At 38.6% G+C, this 18,882-nt stretch overlaps 1 long non-coding RNA gene across 1 annotated transcript; it reads left to right on the plus strand.

The window, feature by feature from the left end:
• The first annotated feature begins 13,157 nt into the window (after positions 1 to 13,157).
• On the plus strand, positions 13,158 to 13,949 carry LOC129881474 (uncharacterized). The gene is made up of 3 exons (XR_008765596.1): positions 13,158 to 13,234; positions 13,344 to 13,416; positions 13,880 to 13,949. It is a non-coding gene; the product is annotated as an uncharacterized LOC129881474 (long non-coding RNA).
• Positions 13,950 to 18,882: the final 4,933 nt, after the last annotated feature.

An 18,882-nucleotide genomic window follows, 5' to 3' on the forward strand; every position in this document is an offset into this window, starting at 1 on the left:
CAAAAAGATAGGCATGAATATGATAATGTATGATTTACTTAAATTAATAAGAATGAAAAAGGGAAACAAAATTAAGATAAGTGAAGTGACAGATTGTCCAGCATGAATATGATAATGTATGATTTATTTAAATTAATAAGAATGAAAAAGGGAAACAAAATTAAGATAAGTGAAATGACTGATTGTCCTTGTTCTTTTAATTAATAATTAAGGGAACTTTCAGCATATTAATCACAGTGTTTGATTATTATTTTACAATCTTTCAAAAATAAAATATATTTAAGTTATAAATCAATTTATATATTATTTTATATACTTATAAAAATAAAATAGCTAATACATAAATAATCAAACTCTATATTAATTATCCCAACATAACTAATTTCTCTCTCTCTCTCTCTCTCTATATATATATATATGCATAACTCTAATTATCAATCAAACGTCCCTAAGTTCAATGAAAGTTACTTATTCACTTTAGCAAATTTAGAAATAGTAAATTTTTACCATTATAATTAAATAATCATTTTTTATTAATTGAATTACTAATAATCAAATTTGTATTTTATAGTATTATTAATAATTTTTTTTAGTAAAATAAATATATTAACTGATGTTTTTTAAAGAGAGTGTGAAATGCATATAAAATGGACGAATAAAAGAAAATAGAGTGGATATCACTTTAAAAAATTAAGAAAAAGGGGTGAGAAATGTCGAAATGTCAATTCATTGCATATCAATTATAGATAATTAATATACAATACTTATATATCAAAATGTTTATCTTTTAAACAACAATTATTTTCTACTAAAGTTTTCAGTATAAATATCTGAATCTTCACTTTCTTATCTTTTAAAAGAAAGAAAAAGAAGTAATAGTAATATATATTAATTTGTTATAAATTAACTAACTTGACAATTTTATAAAGGAAGAAGAACAAGAGAATATGTATATAGAAAGTATTAATAGAGAGAGTAGTAATATAGAGAGAGTAATAGTAATTCTTTCTTTTATGTGTTTGTGTATTTTACATTGAAGTTTAAGGCTATATTTATAGCCATATTTACAAGTGGAGGAAAATATTAATGGGCATTTTACCCACTTAAAAAGTAAATGGACTATCCACCATTTTAAGTGGACAATCATTTTACTTGGTTGATATTACTTGGTTGATAATACTCCCCCTTGGATGTCCACGAGAAATGTGCCTCGTTAAAACCTTATTAGGAAAAACCCAGTGGGAAAAAACCTAATGAAGGAAAAAGAGTACACATATCTGATAATACGCCTTGAGTGCTGCCTCATTAAAAACCTTATCAGGAAAACCCAGTGGGACAAAACCTTGACTAAGGGAAAAAGAGTACAGCGCGTATTTTGCTCCCCCTGATGAAAATATCACTTAATATCTCGAAGACGACGCATTCCAATTTTGTATCTCATTTTCTCAAAGGTTGAAGTTGGCAATGCTTTGGTGAACATATCCGCCAAATTGTCACTTGAACGAATTTGTTGGACATCTATTTCACCCTTCTTTTGAAGATCATGAGTGAAAAAGAATTTTGGTGAAATATGTTTTGTTCTGTCTCCTTTGATGTATCCTCCCTTCAGTTGAGCTATACATGCAGCATTGTCTTCATACAATATTGTTGGAGCGTCTTTTGTCAAAGAAAGACCACATGTTTCTTGAATGTGTTCAGTTATTGATCTTAACCAAACACATTCTCGACTTGCTTCATGAATGGCTATTATCTCTGCATGATTTGAGGAAGTGGCAACCATAGTTTGCTTTGTTGAACGCCATGATATAGCTGTACCACCACATGTAAATAAATAGCCTGTTTGCGATCGACCTTTATGGGGATCAGATAAATATCCCGCATCTGCATAACCAATCAATTGTGATGTGGAATCATTTGAGTAAAACAATCCCATATCAATGGTACCTCGAAGGTATCTGAATATATGCTTAATTCCATTCCAGTGTCTGCGTGTTGGTGAAGAACTAAATCTTGCTAACAAGTTTACTGAGAAAGCTATATCTGGTCTAGAATTGTTGGCAAGATACATTAATGCACCAATTGCACTAAGGTATGGTATTTCAGCACCAATAAGCTCTTCATCATTTTCATAAGGCCGAAACGGATCTGTATTAATATCAAGAGATCTCACAACCATTGGAGTACTCAATGGGTGTGCTTTATCCATATAAAATCTCTTTAAAATATTTTCAGTATATGTTGACTGATGGACAAATATCCCATTTGTAAAATGTTCAATTTGTAGACCAAGACAAAATTTTGTCTTTCCAAGATCTTTCATTTCAAACTCCTTTTTCAGGCATTTTACTGCCTTTGAAAGTTCTTCTGGAGTTTCAATAATATTTAAATCATCAACATATACTGCTATTATGACAAATTCAGATCCAGACCTTCTCATAAAGACACAAGGGCAAATTGGATCATTTTTATATCCTTCTTTTAGCAAATATTCGCTAAGACGATTGTACCACATTCGCCCTGATTGTTTCAACCCGTACAAGGATTTTTGAAGTTTTATTGAGCAATTTTCTCGAGAATCCTTGTATGCTTCAGGCACTTTGAACCCTTCGGGAATTTTCATAAAAATGTTGTGGTCCAATGAGCCATATAAATAGGCAGTGACCACGTCCATTAAGTGCATTTCAAGCTTTTCATGAACTGCCAAATTCATTAGATACCTGAAAGTAATTGCATCCACCACAGGGGAATATGTTTCCATATAGTCAATGCCAGGTCTTTGCGAAAAACCTTGGGCTACAAGTCGTGCTTTATATCTTACGACTTCACCCTTTTCATTTCGTTTACGCACAAAAACCCATTTGTGCCCTACTGGCTTGACACCTTCAGGTGTTCGAACTATTGATCCGAAAACTTCACGTTTTTCAAGTGAAGTTAACTCTGCTTGAATTGCATCCTTCCATCTTGGCCAATCATTTCTCTGTCTGCATTCATCGACAGATTTTGGTTCAAGATCCTTATCTTGTTGCATTATTTCAATGGCAACATTATAAGCAAAAATATTATCGACCACAATATTATTTCGGTTCCACCGTTTTCCTGTCGACACATAACTTATTGAGATTTCTTCATTATCATTATTTTCAGGTACTTGGACCTCCTCGGTGGTATCACCATTTGTTGTGTCTCTGGGCTCTTCTTGAGCACTCGCCTCCAAATTATGATCATCTTGATCATTCATTCCTTTCCTTTTTCGAGGATTTTTATCTTTGGAACCAAATGGTCTTCCACGTTTTAAGCGTGGTCTAGATTCATTTGCCTGAATAAGTTGTCCTACCGGGACATCAACTCGAACTTGAGCATTAGCAGCTGGGATATGCGATTTAGTAACCCGTGGAAGGTTAGTAAATGCATCCGGCAGTTGATTTGCAATATTCTGCAAATAAATCATCTTTTGAACTTCTTGCTCACATTGATTTGTTCGAGGATCTAAATGAGATAGTGACAATGAATTCCAATCTATCTCATTTTTCATCTGCTTATGTTCTCCCCCTAATGTTGGGTATACTGATTCATCAAAATGACAATCAGCAAATCTTGCCGTAAATAAATCTCCAGTCATAGGTTCCAAATATTTTATAATAGAAGGAGATTCATACCCAACATATATTCCCAACCTTCTTTGGGGACCCATCTTTGTGCGATGTGGTGGAGCAATTGGGACATATACCGCACACCCAAATATTCTAAGATGGGATATATTTGGCTCCCTTCCAAACGCCAACTGTAATGGGGAAAATTCATGATAATTTGTTGGCCTTACGCGCACAAGTGCTGCTGCATGCAAAATAGCATGCCCCCATACTGAAATAGGAAGTTTTGTCCTCAATAGCAATGGTCTAACTATCCATTGGAGGCGTTTAATCAATGATTCCGCTAGACCATTTTGTGTATGTACATGAGCGACCGGATGCTCAACTTTTATTCCAATCGACATACAATAATCATTAAATGATTGAGATGTGAACTCACTAGCATTATCAAGACGAATTGTCTTTATTGCATAATCTGGAAATTGTGCTCTTAACCTTATAATTTGAGCTAACAATCTCGCAAAAGCCATGTTGCGAGTTGATAATAAGCACACATGTGACCATCTTGTAGATGCATCTATCAAGACCATATAATATTTAAATGGTCCACATGAAGGGTGAATTGGCCCACATATATCACCCTGTATACGTTCCAGAAACGCAGGGGATTCAATCCCAACCTTAGTTGCTGATGGTTTGATAATCAGTTTTCCTTGGGAACAAGCAACACAAGAGAATTCCTTAGATTGAAGAATTTTCTGATTCTTCAAAGTGTGCCCATGTGAATTCTCAATAATTCTGCGCATCATATTATAACCGGGATGGCCCAACCGGTCATGCCAAATGATAAAATCATCAGAATCAGTAAACCTTTTGTTTACAATGGCATGTGATTCAACAGTACCAATATTTGTATGGTACAACCCAGAAGAAAGTGCAAGTAATTTTTCGTGCACAATTTTCTTCTCCATATTTATTGTAGTAATATAAAGGTATTCAACCTGTAATGACCCTCAAGGTCATTTTTGGAATTTTTGTAAAATGACCATTTTATCCCTCCCTTTAGATGCCCCGAGTAATTTCTAATTGTTATCGGGTGTTGATTTTTAAAAAATCCTATGAAAAGTTAAGTCCTTGGAAATTTTGAGTTTCATAAGCTTTAAGTGTTAAAAAGTGGTATTTGGGGTCAATCGGAGCTACAGATCTCGGAACGGAATTCCATCGATTCCAGCAGCTCTGAAATGTCTAAATTGGGTTAGGAGACTTTACGGAATCAGTTTTGAAGCTGTAACGAAGATTTGAGGCCTTGAGTTGAGAATTTGAGGAACTTTAAGCCAAGGTTTGACTTTGGTCAACTTTTGGAGTTTCGATGCTCGGAATGGAATTCCGACAACTCCGTTGGATTCAGGAGATGGTTTTTGGTCTAGAAGAAGTGTTGGTTGAATTTTTAGAGGTCCCGAGTCCATTTTGGTATTTTAAAGGCCTAAATTAGTTTAGTTGCGACTTTTTGAGTTTTGGGCTAACGAAATCTCGAATTCAAATTCTGATGGTTCCATCATCTCCGGAATGACCAAATTAGGCTAGTAGCACTGTTGGAATAACTATCGAGTCAATCGATACGAGTTTGGGCTATTTGGCGCTTTTGACTTTGAAACTTAGCCTATAGTTGACTTTGGTCAACATTCTTGGAAAATGCGCTCGAATAAAAATTCTGACAGCGCGGTTAGTTCCGGAATGTTGATTTTGGTCTAGAACGACCCTTCGTTCGCTTTTTGAGGCTTCCGGACTAATATCGAGGCCCGCTGTGAAATATGACTTAAAATGACTCTTGGATGTGGGACCCACTTTTTATTATAATAACCTCGTATGAGAATTCTGAATGCGCCATTGAGTCCGAAATATCGAATTTAGTAGGGTAGCATATCTGGTTTATTTTTATCGGATTCCGAACGAATTCCGAGGGTCCATTCGGAGACTTTAAATAATGGAAAACCAGAAAAATCTGGTGCAATAGTGCAGATTTTGCACCAGATTTTCAGATTTTTCTCAACTTTAAACCCTCATTTCTTGAGTTCTAGAGCTCCAAATTGGGTGATTCAAAAGGCAAAATTGTGAGGTTTTTCGTGGAGAACGCATTGGAGAGATTGAAAACTGATTTGGAGCATTCGATTCAGGTAAAAATCGTGATTTTATTTGCAGCAGTATCCATTTTCGGAATGGATTTTTAAAGAACTTTGACAAGTTATTTCTTGACCAATATAAATCTGATTTGGGTGATTCCAGAGGCTATCTTGTGTGGAAATTTAAGGAGAACATCGTGGAAGTTTCAGAATCTGTTTTTGGCACGTCGTTCGAGGTAATAAATTGATTTTTAGCTGCAGATTTAGTGATTTTCGGAATGAAATTTTATTGAATTTTGAAAGAGTGTATCTTGGCCAATATAACTTTGTTTTGAGTGATTCTTGAGGCTAGATTGTGGGGTTTTTCGCAAGGACCATCATAGTGCAATTTGTTTGGGTTGAAAGAGTCTCGTATTTCCAGAATCTACTGATTTCGATGCTGCCATTTTTGGTCTTTTAGTCCGAATTTATGAGTTTTGGTTGTTTGATCGTCTTGCATAATTTCCCACCCCGAATTGTATTATAAATCTGATTTTTGAGCTTGGGGTGACGTTTAGAACCTGTTTTGGGGGTCAAATCCGGAATTTCGTATGTGGGTCCCACAATTCCCGTTTTCGACCCAAAAATTGGCCCATTTCCAAAAATTATGAAATTAGTGTCTAAACGACCGTATCGACGTTGTGGTTCTATTTTTGACAGTTTGGCAGCGTTCCGAGGTCGTTCAAAAGTGAAAAGCTCCAGCACAGTGATTTGAAACTCGTGTGTTTAGCCTATAGGTAGGCTACGGTTTACCTTTCTTTAGATTGAGTTGGAATGTGTGAAAGCATGTTGAAATAGTTGGGATTTTGGTTGGGTAGTTTAATTGTATATCTCAGGTGTTAGAAATCATGTTTTAGGCTTGTTATCGGGTTTTTCGGGTATTTAAAAGTAGATGTATCTTGTCGTTATTTGTTAGTATTATAAGAAGAGTTGAATGAGCATGTTGTTGATACTGTGGAGTATGTTGGCCTTAGTATAGGTGTTAGAAATTATGCTTTAGGCTTGTTATCAGGTTTTTCACGTATTTAGAAGCATGTGTATCTTATCGTTATTTGTTAGTATTATAAGGAGAGTTGAATGAGCATGTTGTTGATACTGTGGAGTATGTTGGCCTTAGTATAGGTGTTAGAAATCATGCTTTAGGCTTGTTATTAGGTTTTTCAGGAATTTAGAAGCATGTGTATCTTATCGTTATTTGTTAGTATTATAAGGAGAGTTGAATGAGCATGTTGTTGATACTGTGGAGTATGTTGGCCTTAGTATAGGATGTAAACTTTCTTTATATGCCCGGCATCGCTCCGGTGGACTTAGATCCCTGTAGAATGGTGTAGCGGGCTAGTGCCTAGTAGTTGGCCTTAGCTAGGCGATACCCTTGCTCTTAATAACACTCCCACCCATAACTCGGCTCTGGTTCAAGTTTTGGCGACATACCAGTTGACACATTGTGGAGGAAATTATCGGTACTGTTGTTAATTAGTTGGAAAGGATATATTCGAAACTATGGGATAAATTATCGGGGAGCATCCGGGTACTCAGTCCCGGCCTCCACCGACTTGCTAGTATGACGAGCATCCGGGTATCCAGTCCTGGCCTCAATCATATCGATGTATTACAGCGAGCATCCTGGTACCAGTCCAGGCCTCGACTGCACCGATGTATTACGGCGAGCATCCGGGTACCCAGTCCCGGCCTCGACCGTACTGATGTATTATGGCAAGCATCCGGGTACCCAGTCCCGGCCTTGGCCACTTTGAACATTCGGGCGAGCATTTGGGTCCCAGTCCCGGCCTCGACCCCTAAGTCACCCCTAGATCGATTGACTCTTGGAGATTCTGGGTTTTGGAAATGATACAGTACTTCGGTTCCTGATATCGCAGATTCTTGGTTCCTAGCCTTGGTAGTTGTAGCTATTCTGTGTACTCGGCGAACTTATGGGGGTTCGTTCGGGTTTTTATTTAACTTGCGTACGAGTGTCCCAGCTGGGCTTATGGGTGCCCAGTTGGGTATAGTTAGCTGTAGCTCTCGTAGATAGTACTCTTTTCACTTTAGATGCTTATGTTGATTTCTATTTAGGCTTATTCCTCTTTTTCATATTGTTTTCACCTATTCTGCTCAGTCGGCCTATGATGCCTACTGGGTACCTGTTGTCTTGGTACTCATACTACACTCTGCATCTACTTTCGTGATGCAGGACCGAGCACCAGCTACTGTCACGAATAGATCGATCTTGTTGTAGTCAGATTCGGAGACTAGGGAGATAACTTGGCGTTTTTGGATCACTTCTGTCTCCTTCAGAATGGATGGCCCGTCTTTTGTCTTCTGAGACTAGCCAGTTGTTTTATATCTTTTTGGTCCACTTTCGGGACTTGTACTCATATTTTATTTTGTAGCAGCTCTGTACTTGTGACTTCCAGGTTCTGGGAGGGATCTTTAGTTGTTTAAAACATGTTTTGGTTTACTTCCGCTTATTCATTCTGTTTACTTTTATAATTCAATGCTCTTATATAGTTTTTGCCTTCAAACACATTACTTGAAGTTCTGGGTTGACGGGTTGGCTTACCTACTAGAGGGTTATAGTAGGTGCCATCATGACCTGATGAAAAGTGGGTCGTGACAAGTTGGTATCAGAGCGCCAAGTTCATTGGTCTCACTTGTACAGAGCTAACGTCTAGTAGAGTCTCGCGGATGGGTGCGGAGACGTCCGTAACTTATCTTCGAGAGGCTACAGGATGTCATTAGGAACGATCTCTATGTTGCTTCATTTCGTGCATTCTTGTGTCTTATTGGTTTCCTGAAATCTCATTTGTTTTGCTCTTTCATCGGAATGGTTCGTACGCACGGTACTATTGGAGATGATGACCCACAGTTCTGGGTAGGCCTTGAGGCCGGCCCCGTAGAGTAGGCAGGGAAGCAGCACTAGCTCCCAACCCGGAGATAGAGCCGAAGCTAGTAGAGGAGCATCAGGACGCTCCTATTCCTACTCAGCCAGAGGGACCACCACCACCAGCACAGCCCCCAGCTGCACCAGTTATGACCCCAACACTGCAGGCAGCGATTGTGCAGCTCCTCACAGCTATAGGGGTTGTACCACAGGCCTCGACCCCAGTAACATGCATACCGGCACCGTGGGATCCGTCCACCTAGTCAGCACCTGAGGTTCAGCCGCCTCCACCAGTTGTTGCACCTCCGCCAATAGTTTTGGAGGGTGTGATGTCATTACAGGATCAGAAGATGTTAGGGGTATTTAGAAGGCTGTCACCCCCGATATTTTCTAGAGCTATTGGCGAGGATGCCATAGCGTTCTTGACTACCTGTCAGGAGCAGCTCCATTCCTTAGGTGTTGTGGAGTCCAGAGGCGCCGACTTCACTGCTCACCAGTTCAGAGGGGCAGCTAGACAGTGGTGGCGCTCTTATTTGCAGTCCAGACCAGCTGGGTCACCACCATTGACATGGGCCCAGTTCTCAGAGGCTTACTTAGCTCGATACATCCCTAGGAGTATTCGGGACCGACTTCGGGATCAGTTTACTCGGTTGGAGTAGGGCCACATGACGATTGCAGAGTACGAGGCTAGATTTCATCAGCTTTCTCGACATGCCACTATGATTCTACCTATTGAGGAAGAGCGGGTACGATGTTTTGTGCGTGGATTAAGACCTTACCTGAGATTGGGGACCGAGCACCTTGTTTCTGCGAGCCGCTCTTTTCTGGATGTGGTGGATCATGCCCGTACGATCGAAATTATTCATCGCCAGGCCCAAGGGGGAAGCGATAAGAGACCCAGGCATCAGGGTAGCTTCAGTGGGTCACATTCTAGAGGCCATGATAGTTATGACAGGCCCCGCCAGCGGTTTCAGTAGGATAGGTACCAGCAGGGTCAGTCCAGCCGGCCGATTCAGGGTGCTCTACCAGCAGTTGAGAGTAGTCAGCCCCATTCGGGGGGTTCCATCGCAGGGCAGAGCTCGAGGGGATTGGGTCCACTTTCTTCCTACCGCGGACGAGTTATCATGGGTCGCTCAGCTTCAGGATGTTTCGATTGTGGCTCACTAGAGCACTGGGCTAGGGAGTGTCTCGGCCGGGCTAGACCGTTGGCAGTAGTACCACCTCCACCAGGAGGTATAGATCGGGGTCACGGCCGCGGCGATGGTCAGCAGGGTATTCGGGGAGGTTCCCGAGGAGGCAGGTCAGGTGGTAGGGTGAATATTCGTGGGGGAGGCCGACAGGGCCACTTCTATGCTGCTCCGGCGAGGGCAGAGGCTGAGGCATCAGATGATGTTATCACAGGTACTATCCTTATTTGTCAGCAGACTGCTTCAGCTTTATTTGATCCAGGTTCCACGTATTCCTATGTGTCTATATATTTTGCTCCACGTTTGGGTATTCCTTATGAGTCACTTGAGGTTCCGTTACATGTTTCGACCCCGGTAGGGGATTCTTTAGTAGTGGATCAGGTTTGTAGATCCTGTGTGGTGACTATTCAGGGGCATGAGACTCGGGTAGATCTTATTTTACTTAATATGCTGGACTTCGATGTTATTCTGGGCATGGATTGGCTATCCCCTTATCATGCGGTTTTGGATTGTTATGCCAAGACCGTTACATTAGCCATGCCTGGTATTCCCTCGGTTTTGTGGCAGGGTGTTTATAGTCGCTCACCGACTGGGATCATATCCTTTATGCGGGCCCGACGGCTAGTTGCATCCAGGTGCTTAGCATACTTAGCTTATGTCCGTGATGTGTCCAGCAAGGCCCTTACTATTGATTCAGTTCCTGTGGTTAGGTAGTATACTGATGTCTTCCCTACTGACCTACCTGGTCTACCCCCAGAGAGAGATATTGACTTTTCCATAGATTTGGAAGCCGGGCACTAAGCCTATTTCTATACCACCTTACCGTATGGTCCCTGCAGAGCTCAAGAAGCTCAGTGTGCACCTTGAGGATCTTTTAGGTAAGAGATTTATTCGCCCGAGTGTGTCGCCATAGGGTGCACCCGTCCTATTTGTTAAGAAGAAGGATGGGACTATGCAAATGTGTGTTGATTACAGGCAGCTGAACAAGGTGACGTTGAAAAACCGTTACCCCATGCCTCGTTTCAATGATCTATTCGACTAGTTTCAGGGTGCGACCGTGTTTTCTAATATTGACTTGAGGTCTGGCTACCACCAGTTGCGGATTAGAGAAGCCGACATTCCTAAGACTGCTTTTCGGACTCGCTATGGCCACTACGAGTTCCTTGTGATATCTTTTGGGCTTACCAATTTCCCCGCAGCTTTTATGGACCTTATGACTCAAGCGTTCAGGACTTATCTTGACTGCTTCATGATTGAATTCATCGATGATATATTGGTATACTCGTAGAGTAGGGAGGAGCACGCGCAACACTTGAGGTTTGTCCTCCAGACCTTGAGAGACTAACAACTTTATGCTAAATTCTCAAAGGGCGAGTTTTGGTTAAATTCTGTGAAATTTCTAGGACACGTGGTATCCAGAGACGGTATCAGGGTAAATTCGATGAATATTGAGCTATTCGTGGTTGGGCTAGGCCCATATATGTTATAGAGATTCGGAATTTTGTTGGATTGGCTGTGTATTATAGGCGATTCATCCAGGGTTTCTCCACCATTGCAACATCATTGATCCATTTGACTCACTAGGATGTTCCCTTTGTTTGGTCCGAGGAGTGTGAGTCAAGTTTTCAGAAGCTTAAGGAGTGTTCAGTTCCAGAACATCAGTTTCATTTTGAGTTCTGGTTTTTCAAGTTGAGGTTGGGATTTGGGGCTTTGCGCGGGGTGTCCTTGTTTTGATTGTTTTCATTCTCATATGTTCAGGTAGAGTATGTAACTCCTTAGAGGTTGGTGTTGTATGGTTCGATAGGCAATTTTCGAATTGCGTTGAAGGTTTTTGAGATAGGTAAGGATTGGTAGAACGCCCTTAGTGGCTTGGAGAAAAGGATTTGAAAACAAAAGACAAATACTTGAAATTTTGAGTGAGTTGTATCTGCCATGGTCGTGTATTACTCAATTCGGTGGTTTTGGTTTATTTTGGTTGTCCTCAATTGAAATTCAGTGTTTTGAGTCAAGTTCGGGCTAAACGAGTGAGAGTTGGAGCCCAAGAAAGGACTGAAGGAGTTTTTGGAGTTGGAAGTGAAAATGAGGATTTTCTTCTCAGCCTAAGTACTGTGATGGCGTTGTTCAACTCGAGAGGGTGTCTAAAATTTAGGCAAAGCATGCAGGTCCAAAACCCTCGTCCTTTCATGCCTCTAGAGAGTGATTGTACTTTTACTTTCGCGGACGAAAGTTCTTTTAGTAGTGGATATTGTAATGACCCTCAAGGTCATTTTTGGAATTTTTGTAAAATGACCATTTATCCCTCCCTTTAGATGCCCCGAGTAATTTCTAATTGTTATCGGGTGTTGATTTTTAAAAAATCCTATGAAAAGTTAAGTCCTTGGAAATTTTGAGTTTCATAAGCTTTAAGTGTTAAAAAGTGGTATTTGGGGTCAATCGGAGCTACAGATCTCGGAACGGAATTCCGTCGATTCCAGCAGCTCTGAAATGTCTAAATTGGGTTAGGAGACTTTACGGAATCAGTTTTGAAGCTGTAACGAAGATTTGAGGCCTTGAGTTGAGAATTTGAGGAACTTTAAGCCAAGGTTTGACTTTGGTCAACTTTTGGAGTTTCGATGCTCGGAATGGAATTCCGACAACTCCGTTGGATTCAGGAGATGGTTTTTGGTCTAGAAGAAGTGTTGGTTGAATTTTTAGAGGTCCCGAGTCCATTTTGGTATTTTAAAGGCCTAAATTAGTTTAGTTGCGACTTTTTGAGTTTTGGGCTAACGAAATCTCGAATTCAAATTCTGATGGTTCCATCATCTCCGGAATGACCAAATTAGGCTAGTAGCACTGTTGGAATAACTATCGAGTCAATCGATACGAGTTTGGGCTATTTGGCGCTTTTGACTTTGAAACTTAGCCTATAGTTGACTTTGGTCAACATTCTTGGAAAATGCGCTCGAATAAAAATTCTGACAGCGCGGTTAGTTCCGGAATGTTGATTTTGGTCTAGAACGACCCTTCGTTCGCTTTTTGAGGCTTCCGGACTAATATCGAGGCCCGCTGTGAAATATGACTTAAAATGACTCTTGGATGTGGGACCCACTTTTTATTATAATAACCTCGTATGAGAATTCTGAATGCGCCATTGAGTCCGAAATATCGAATTTAGTAGGGTAGCATATCTGGTTTATTTTTATCGGATTCCGAACGAATTCCGAGGGTCCATTCGGAGACTTTAAATAATGGAAAACCAGAAAAATCTGGTGCAATAGTGCAGATTTTGCACCAGATTTTCAGATTTTTCTCAACTTTAAACCCTCATTTCTTGAGTTCTAGAGCTCCAAATTGGGTGATTCAAAAGGCAAAATTGTGAGGTTTTTCGTGGAGAACGCATTGGAGAGATTGAAAACTGATTTGGAGCATTCGATTCAGGTAAAAATCGTGATTTTATTTGCAGCAGTATCCATTTTCGGAATGGATTTTTGAAGAACTTTGACAAGTTATTTCTTGACCAATATAAATCTGATTTGGGTGATTCCAGAGGCTATCTTGTGTGGAAATTTAAGGAGAACATCGTGGAAGTTTCAGAATCTGTTTTTGGCACGTCGTTCGAGGTAATAAATTGATTTTTAGCTGCAGATTTAGTGATTTTCGGAATGAAATTTTATTGAATTTTGAAAGAGTGTATCTTGGCCAATATAACTTTGTTTTGAGTGATTCTTGAGGCTAGATTGTGGGGTTTTTCGCAAGGACCATCATAGTGCAATTTGTTTGGGTTGAAAGAGTCTCGTATTTCCAGAATCTACTGATTTCGATGCTGCCATTTTTGGTCTTTTAGTCCGAATTTATGAGTTTTGGTTGTTTGATCGTCTTGCATAATTTCCCACCCCGAATTGTATTATAAATCTGATTTTTGAGCTTGGGGTGACGTTTAGAACCTGTTTTGGGGGTCAAATCCGGAATTTCGTATGTGGGTCCCACAATTCCCGTTTTCGACCCAAAAATTGGTCCATTTCCAAAAATTATGAAATTAGTGTCTAAACGACCGTATCGACGTTGTGGTTCTATTTTTGACAGTTTGGCAGCGTTCCGAGGTCGTTCAAAAGTGAAAAGCTCCAGCACAGTAATTTGAAGCTCGTGTGTTTAGCCTATAGGTAGGCTACGGTTTACCTTTCTTTAGATTGTGTTGGAATGTGTGAAAGCATGTTGAAATAGTTGGGATTTTGGTTGGGTAGTTTAATTGTATATCTCAGGTGTTAGAAATCATGTTTTAGGCTTGTTATCGGGTTTTTCGGGTATTTAAAAGTAGATGTATCTTGTCGTTATTTGTTAGTATTATAAGGAGAGTTGAATGAGCATGTTGTTGATACTGTGGAGTATGTTGGCCTTAGTATAGGTGTTAGAAATTATGCTTTAGGCTTGTTATCAGGTTTTTCACGTATTTAGAAGCATGTGTATCTTATCGTTATTTGTTAGTATTATAAGGAGAGTTGAATGAGCATGTTGTTGATACTGTGGAGTATGTTGGCCTTAGTATAGGTGTTAGAAATCATGCTTTAGGCTTGTTATTAGGTTTTTCAGGAATTTAGAAGCATGTGTATCTTATCGTTATTTGTTAGTATTATAAGGAGAGTTGAATGAGCATGTTGTTGATACTGTGGAGTATGTTGGCCTTAGTATAGGATGTAAACTTTCTTTATATGCCCGGCATCGCTCCGGTGGACTTAGATCCCTGTAGAATGGTGTAGCGGGCTAGTGCCTAGTAGTTGGCCTTAGCTAGGCGATACCCTTGCTCTTAATAACACTCCCACCCATAACTCGGTATAGTCATAACTTTTGAGATGCGTTGGCAATACTAGAATTTATGATCGTTTGGCTTCGGCTCTGGTTCAAGTTTTGGCGACATACCAGTTGACACATTGTGGAGGAAATTATCGGTACTGTTGTTGATTAGTTGGAAAGGATATATTCGAAACCATGGGATAAATTATCGGGGAGCATCCGGGTACTCAGTCCCGGCCTCCACCGACTTGCTAGTATGATGAGCATCCGGGTATCCAGTCCTGGCCTCGATCATATCGATGTATTACAGCGAGCATCCTGGTACCAGTCCAGGCCTCGACTGCACCGATGTATTACGGCGAGCATCCGGGTACCCAGTCCCGGCCTCGACCGTACTGATGTATTATGGCAAGCATCCGGGTACCCAGTCCCGGCCTTGGCCACTTTGAACATTCGGGCGAGCATTTGGGTCCCAGTCCCGGCCTCGACCCCTAAGTCACCCCTAGATCGATTGACTCTTGGAGATTCTGGGTTTTGGAAATGATACAGTACTTCGGTTCCTGACATCGCAGATTCTTGGTTCCTAGCCTTGGTAGTTGTAGCTATTCTGTGTACTCGGCGAACTTATGGGGGTTCGTTCGGGTTTTTATTTAACTTGCGTACGAGTGTCCCGGCTGGGCTTATGGGGGCCCAGTTGGGTATAGTTAGCTGTAGCTCTCGTAGATAGTACTCTTTTCACTTTAGATGCTTATGTTGATTTCTATTTAGGCTTATTCCTCTTTTTCATATTGTTTTCACCTTTTCTGCTCAGTCGGCCTATGATGCCTACTGGGTACCTGTTGTCTTGGTACTCATACTACACTCTGCATCTACTTTCGTGATGCAGGACCGAGCACCAGCTACTGTCACGAATAGATCGATCTTGTTGTAGTCAGATTCGGAGACTAGGGAGATAACTTGGCGTTTTTGGATCACTTCTGTCTCCTTCAGAATGGATGGCCCGTCTTTTGCCTTCTGAGACTAGCCAGTTGTTTTATATCTTTTTGGTCCACTTTCGGGACTTGTACTCATATTTTATTTTGTAGCAGCTCTGTACTTGTGACTTCCAGGTTCTGGGAGGGATCTTTAGTTGTTTAAAACATGTTTTGGTTTACTTCCGCTTATTCATTCTGTTTACTTTTATAATTCAATGCTCTTATATAGTTTTTGCCTTCAAACACATTATTTGAAGTTCTGGGTTGACGGGTTGGCTTACCTACTAGAGGGTTATAGTAGGTGCCATCATGACCTGATGAAAAGTGGGTCGTGACACAACCTTTCCTTCATTTGCAGTCTCAATATGATAGCCATTTTGACGAATAACCTTGAAACTTAACAAGTTTCTTTGAGACTTACTACAATATAATGCATTATCAATTACCAATATCGTTCCTCCAGGTAGTAATAAGGTTGCTTTTCCAGAGTCTTCAATTAATTTTGTACTACCAGATATTGTATTGACATAGTCCTTTTTCATAATCAAATGACAAAAATATTTCTTTTCTTTTAATATCGTATAAGTTGTGGCACTATCCAAAATGCACATATCTCCATTATTCATCTTGAATCCAATTGAAGACTGATAAATTTATTTATCTTCATAAAATTAAAATGCATTGTAAGAAATAAAATAAGTAACAATTTTGCTAGAAAAACATAAGTCCTTTTTTTTTTAAAGTTAAATTATGGTAATTTAGAATTTAAAAAATTATATGATTCAATTATGATGAATGTTACAATAATTTAGTTTATGGAATTATATACTTATTAACCTTAAATAAATATTATACACAAGTATTAAAAACAAATATAAAATATTATAAAATATTAATATAATATTATTCATCATGTATAGATAATTTGTTTATTGACAAAAATAATACAATCATTATATATTATTAATGTCTAAAACATTAACAAGAATAAATAGTTATTATAATGACATTAAATAAGGCGAATATTATTTTTAGTAACAATATGATATTAAGATTAAATAATAGCACACTAATAGTAATTAATTACAACATTGTAAAATAGCACAATGTAATAAATAATATACAATTATCATAAAAATGTAACCTTGATTATTATTATTTTTTTCTTCAAATACATAAACGTAAAAACACAATAATTCGAAGTACATGATAACATATTGAAAAATATGAAATTAAACATCAATTAAGATCCTTAAAAAAATCTTCAACCTCCAAATGAGCAATATCATTGAGGTCATTAAAATCATCATCCCTTAAGGCCATATTTGCTTCAATATTATCATTATTCAAAGGCCTTGCCTCAACATTATTTTCGAACGCCAAGTGTGACTCTATCCGAGCATTAGAAGAAGAGGCACCACCTCTATTTGCCTTTCTTTTAAAAGAATTTTGATAAAGTCTTACAAAATGCTCAGGCGTCCGACATTCATTTTTCCAGTGGCCTTTCATGCCACAACGATGACAGTTACTTTTTGAAGGGCCATTTTGAGAACTGATATTGTTCTCCCTTTTATGTTGACCACCACCACGACGATTATTATATCGTCCTCTGCCATTGCCACGCCCACGCACATTATTATGACCTTGATATTTATTATGTCTTCTTTCAGACTGGCCATGTGCTTTTACCATATTTGCCTCCGGTAACGGAGCAGTTCCAGTGGGACGGGCTTCATGATTTTTCATTAAAAGGGCATTATGTTGTTCAGCCACCAGAAGGCATGATATCAATTCAGAGTATTTTTTAAAACCCTTTTCACGGTATTGCTGCTGTAATATTACATTAGATGCATGAAAAGTAGTTAGTGTCTTTTCTAACATGTCCTCATCATTTATATTTTCCCCACATAATTTTAATTGGGAAGTTATTCTAAATACAGCAGAATTATACTCAATTACGGTTTTAAAATCTTGAAACCGTAAGTGCATCCACTCATAACGAGCCCTTGGCAATACCGTTGCCCTGAGGTGGTCATACCTCCCTTTTAAGTCTTTCCACAATTCAAGTGGATCTTTCACTGTCAAGTATTCCATTTTTAGGCTTTCATCTAGATGATGACGAAGGAAAATCATAGCCTTTGCTTTATCCTGACTTGATGCTGTATTTCCTTCAATTATAGCATCACCAAGACCCTTAGCGGTAAGGTGAATTTCAGCATCAAGTACCCATGACAAATAATTTTTACCAGAAATATCAAGTGCCACAAATTCCAATTTTGACAAGTTTGACATGATGAAAATTAATTTGAAAGTAACAAAGATAACTTAAAAATTAAATTTCTTTAGTAGATATACCTGATATAGAAGTTAATTTTCTGAAAAATTAGAGCTTCGTGCTGATAACGTGTTATAAATTAACTAACTTGACAATTTTATAAAGGAAGAAGAACAAGAGAATATGTATATAGAAAGTATTAATAGAGAGAGTAGTAATATAGAGAGAGTAATAGTAATTCTTTCTTTTATGTGTTTGTGTATTTTACATTGAAGTTTAAGGCTATATTTATAGCCATATTTACAAGTGGAGGAAAATATTAATGGGCATTTTACCCACTTAAAAAGTAAATGGACTATCCACCATTTTAAGTGGACAACCATTTTACTTGGTTGATATTACTTGGTTGATAATATAATTAAAGACCAAATAAATGTAGTTTGTAATGGAAGCAAAATGAATTGTGGAAACGTGAATCATAACTACTTTTCTTTTTGTGTGGGGTGGGGGTTTCTTTATTTTGACTTTTAAAATATAAATATTGGCCATCTGTATGTATTTGATTTAAATTAGGACTTAAGTTGCTTTAGTTATCATTTTTAAACAATTGAACTAACACATGCAAGCCATGTCAATACGTCAGAATTTATAAATTATTCCGAAAAGGATCTAAAATATCCCTTAATTATACAAATTGAGGGGTATTTTAGACTCTTTTCATTAAATTATTTAACAAGATAAATAAAATGAAGATAATACAAAATCATATCAATATGTTATAAATATCAAATCGTATTAATCTGATATATTTACTTGTGCACAATTGAACAATGTATATCAATTTTGTAAATATAATTGACTTATGAACTATTTAAAAACAGATAAAATGAAGATGATACTTAATGTCACGTTCTATTTGACATGACTTGTGAACAAGACGAGTTTATTAGGTTAACCTAAGTTGTGAATAAATTAAAGATGGGTAAAATGAAGATAGTTTAAACCTTGTCCAAGAGCCCATATTCTATACTCTATTAATTTTGGCTCGA

Source organism: Solanum dulcamara, chromosome 3 (genome assembly GCF_947179165.1).
Source record: "Solanum dulcamara chromosome 3, daSolDulc1.2, whole genome shotgun sequence".
Lineage (NCBI taxonomy): Eukaryota > Viridiplantae > Streptophyta > Magnoliopsida > Solanales > Solanaceae > Solanum > Solanum dulcamara.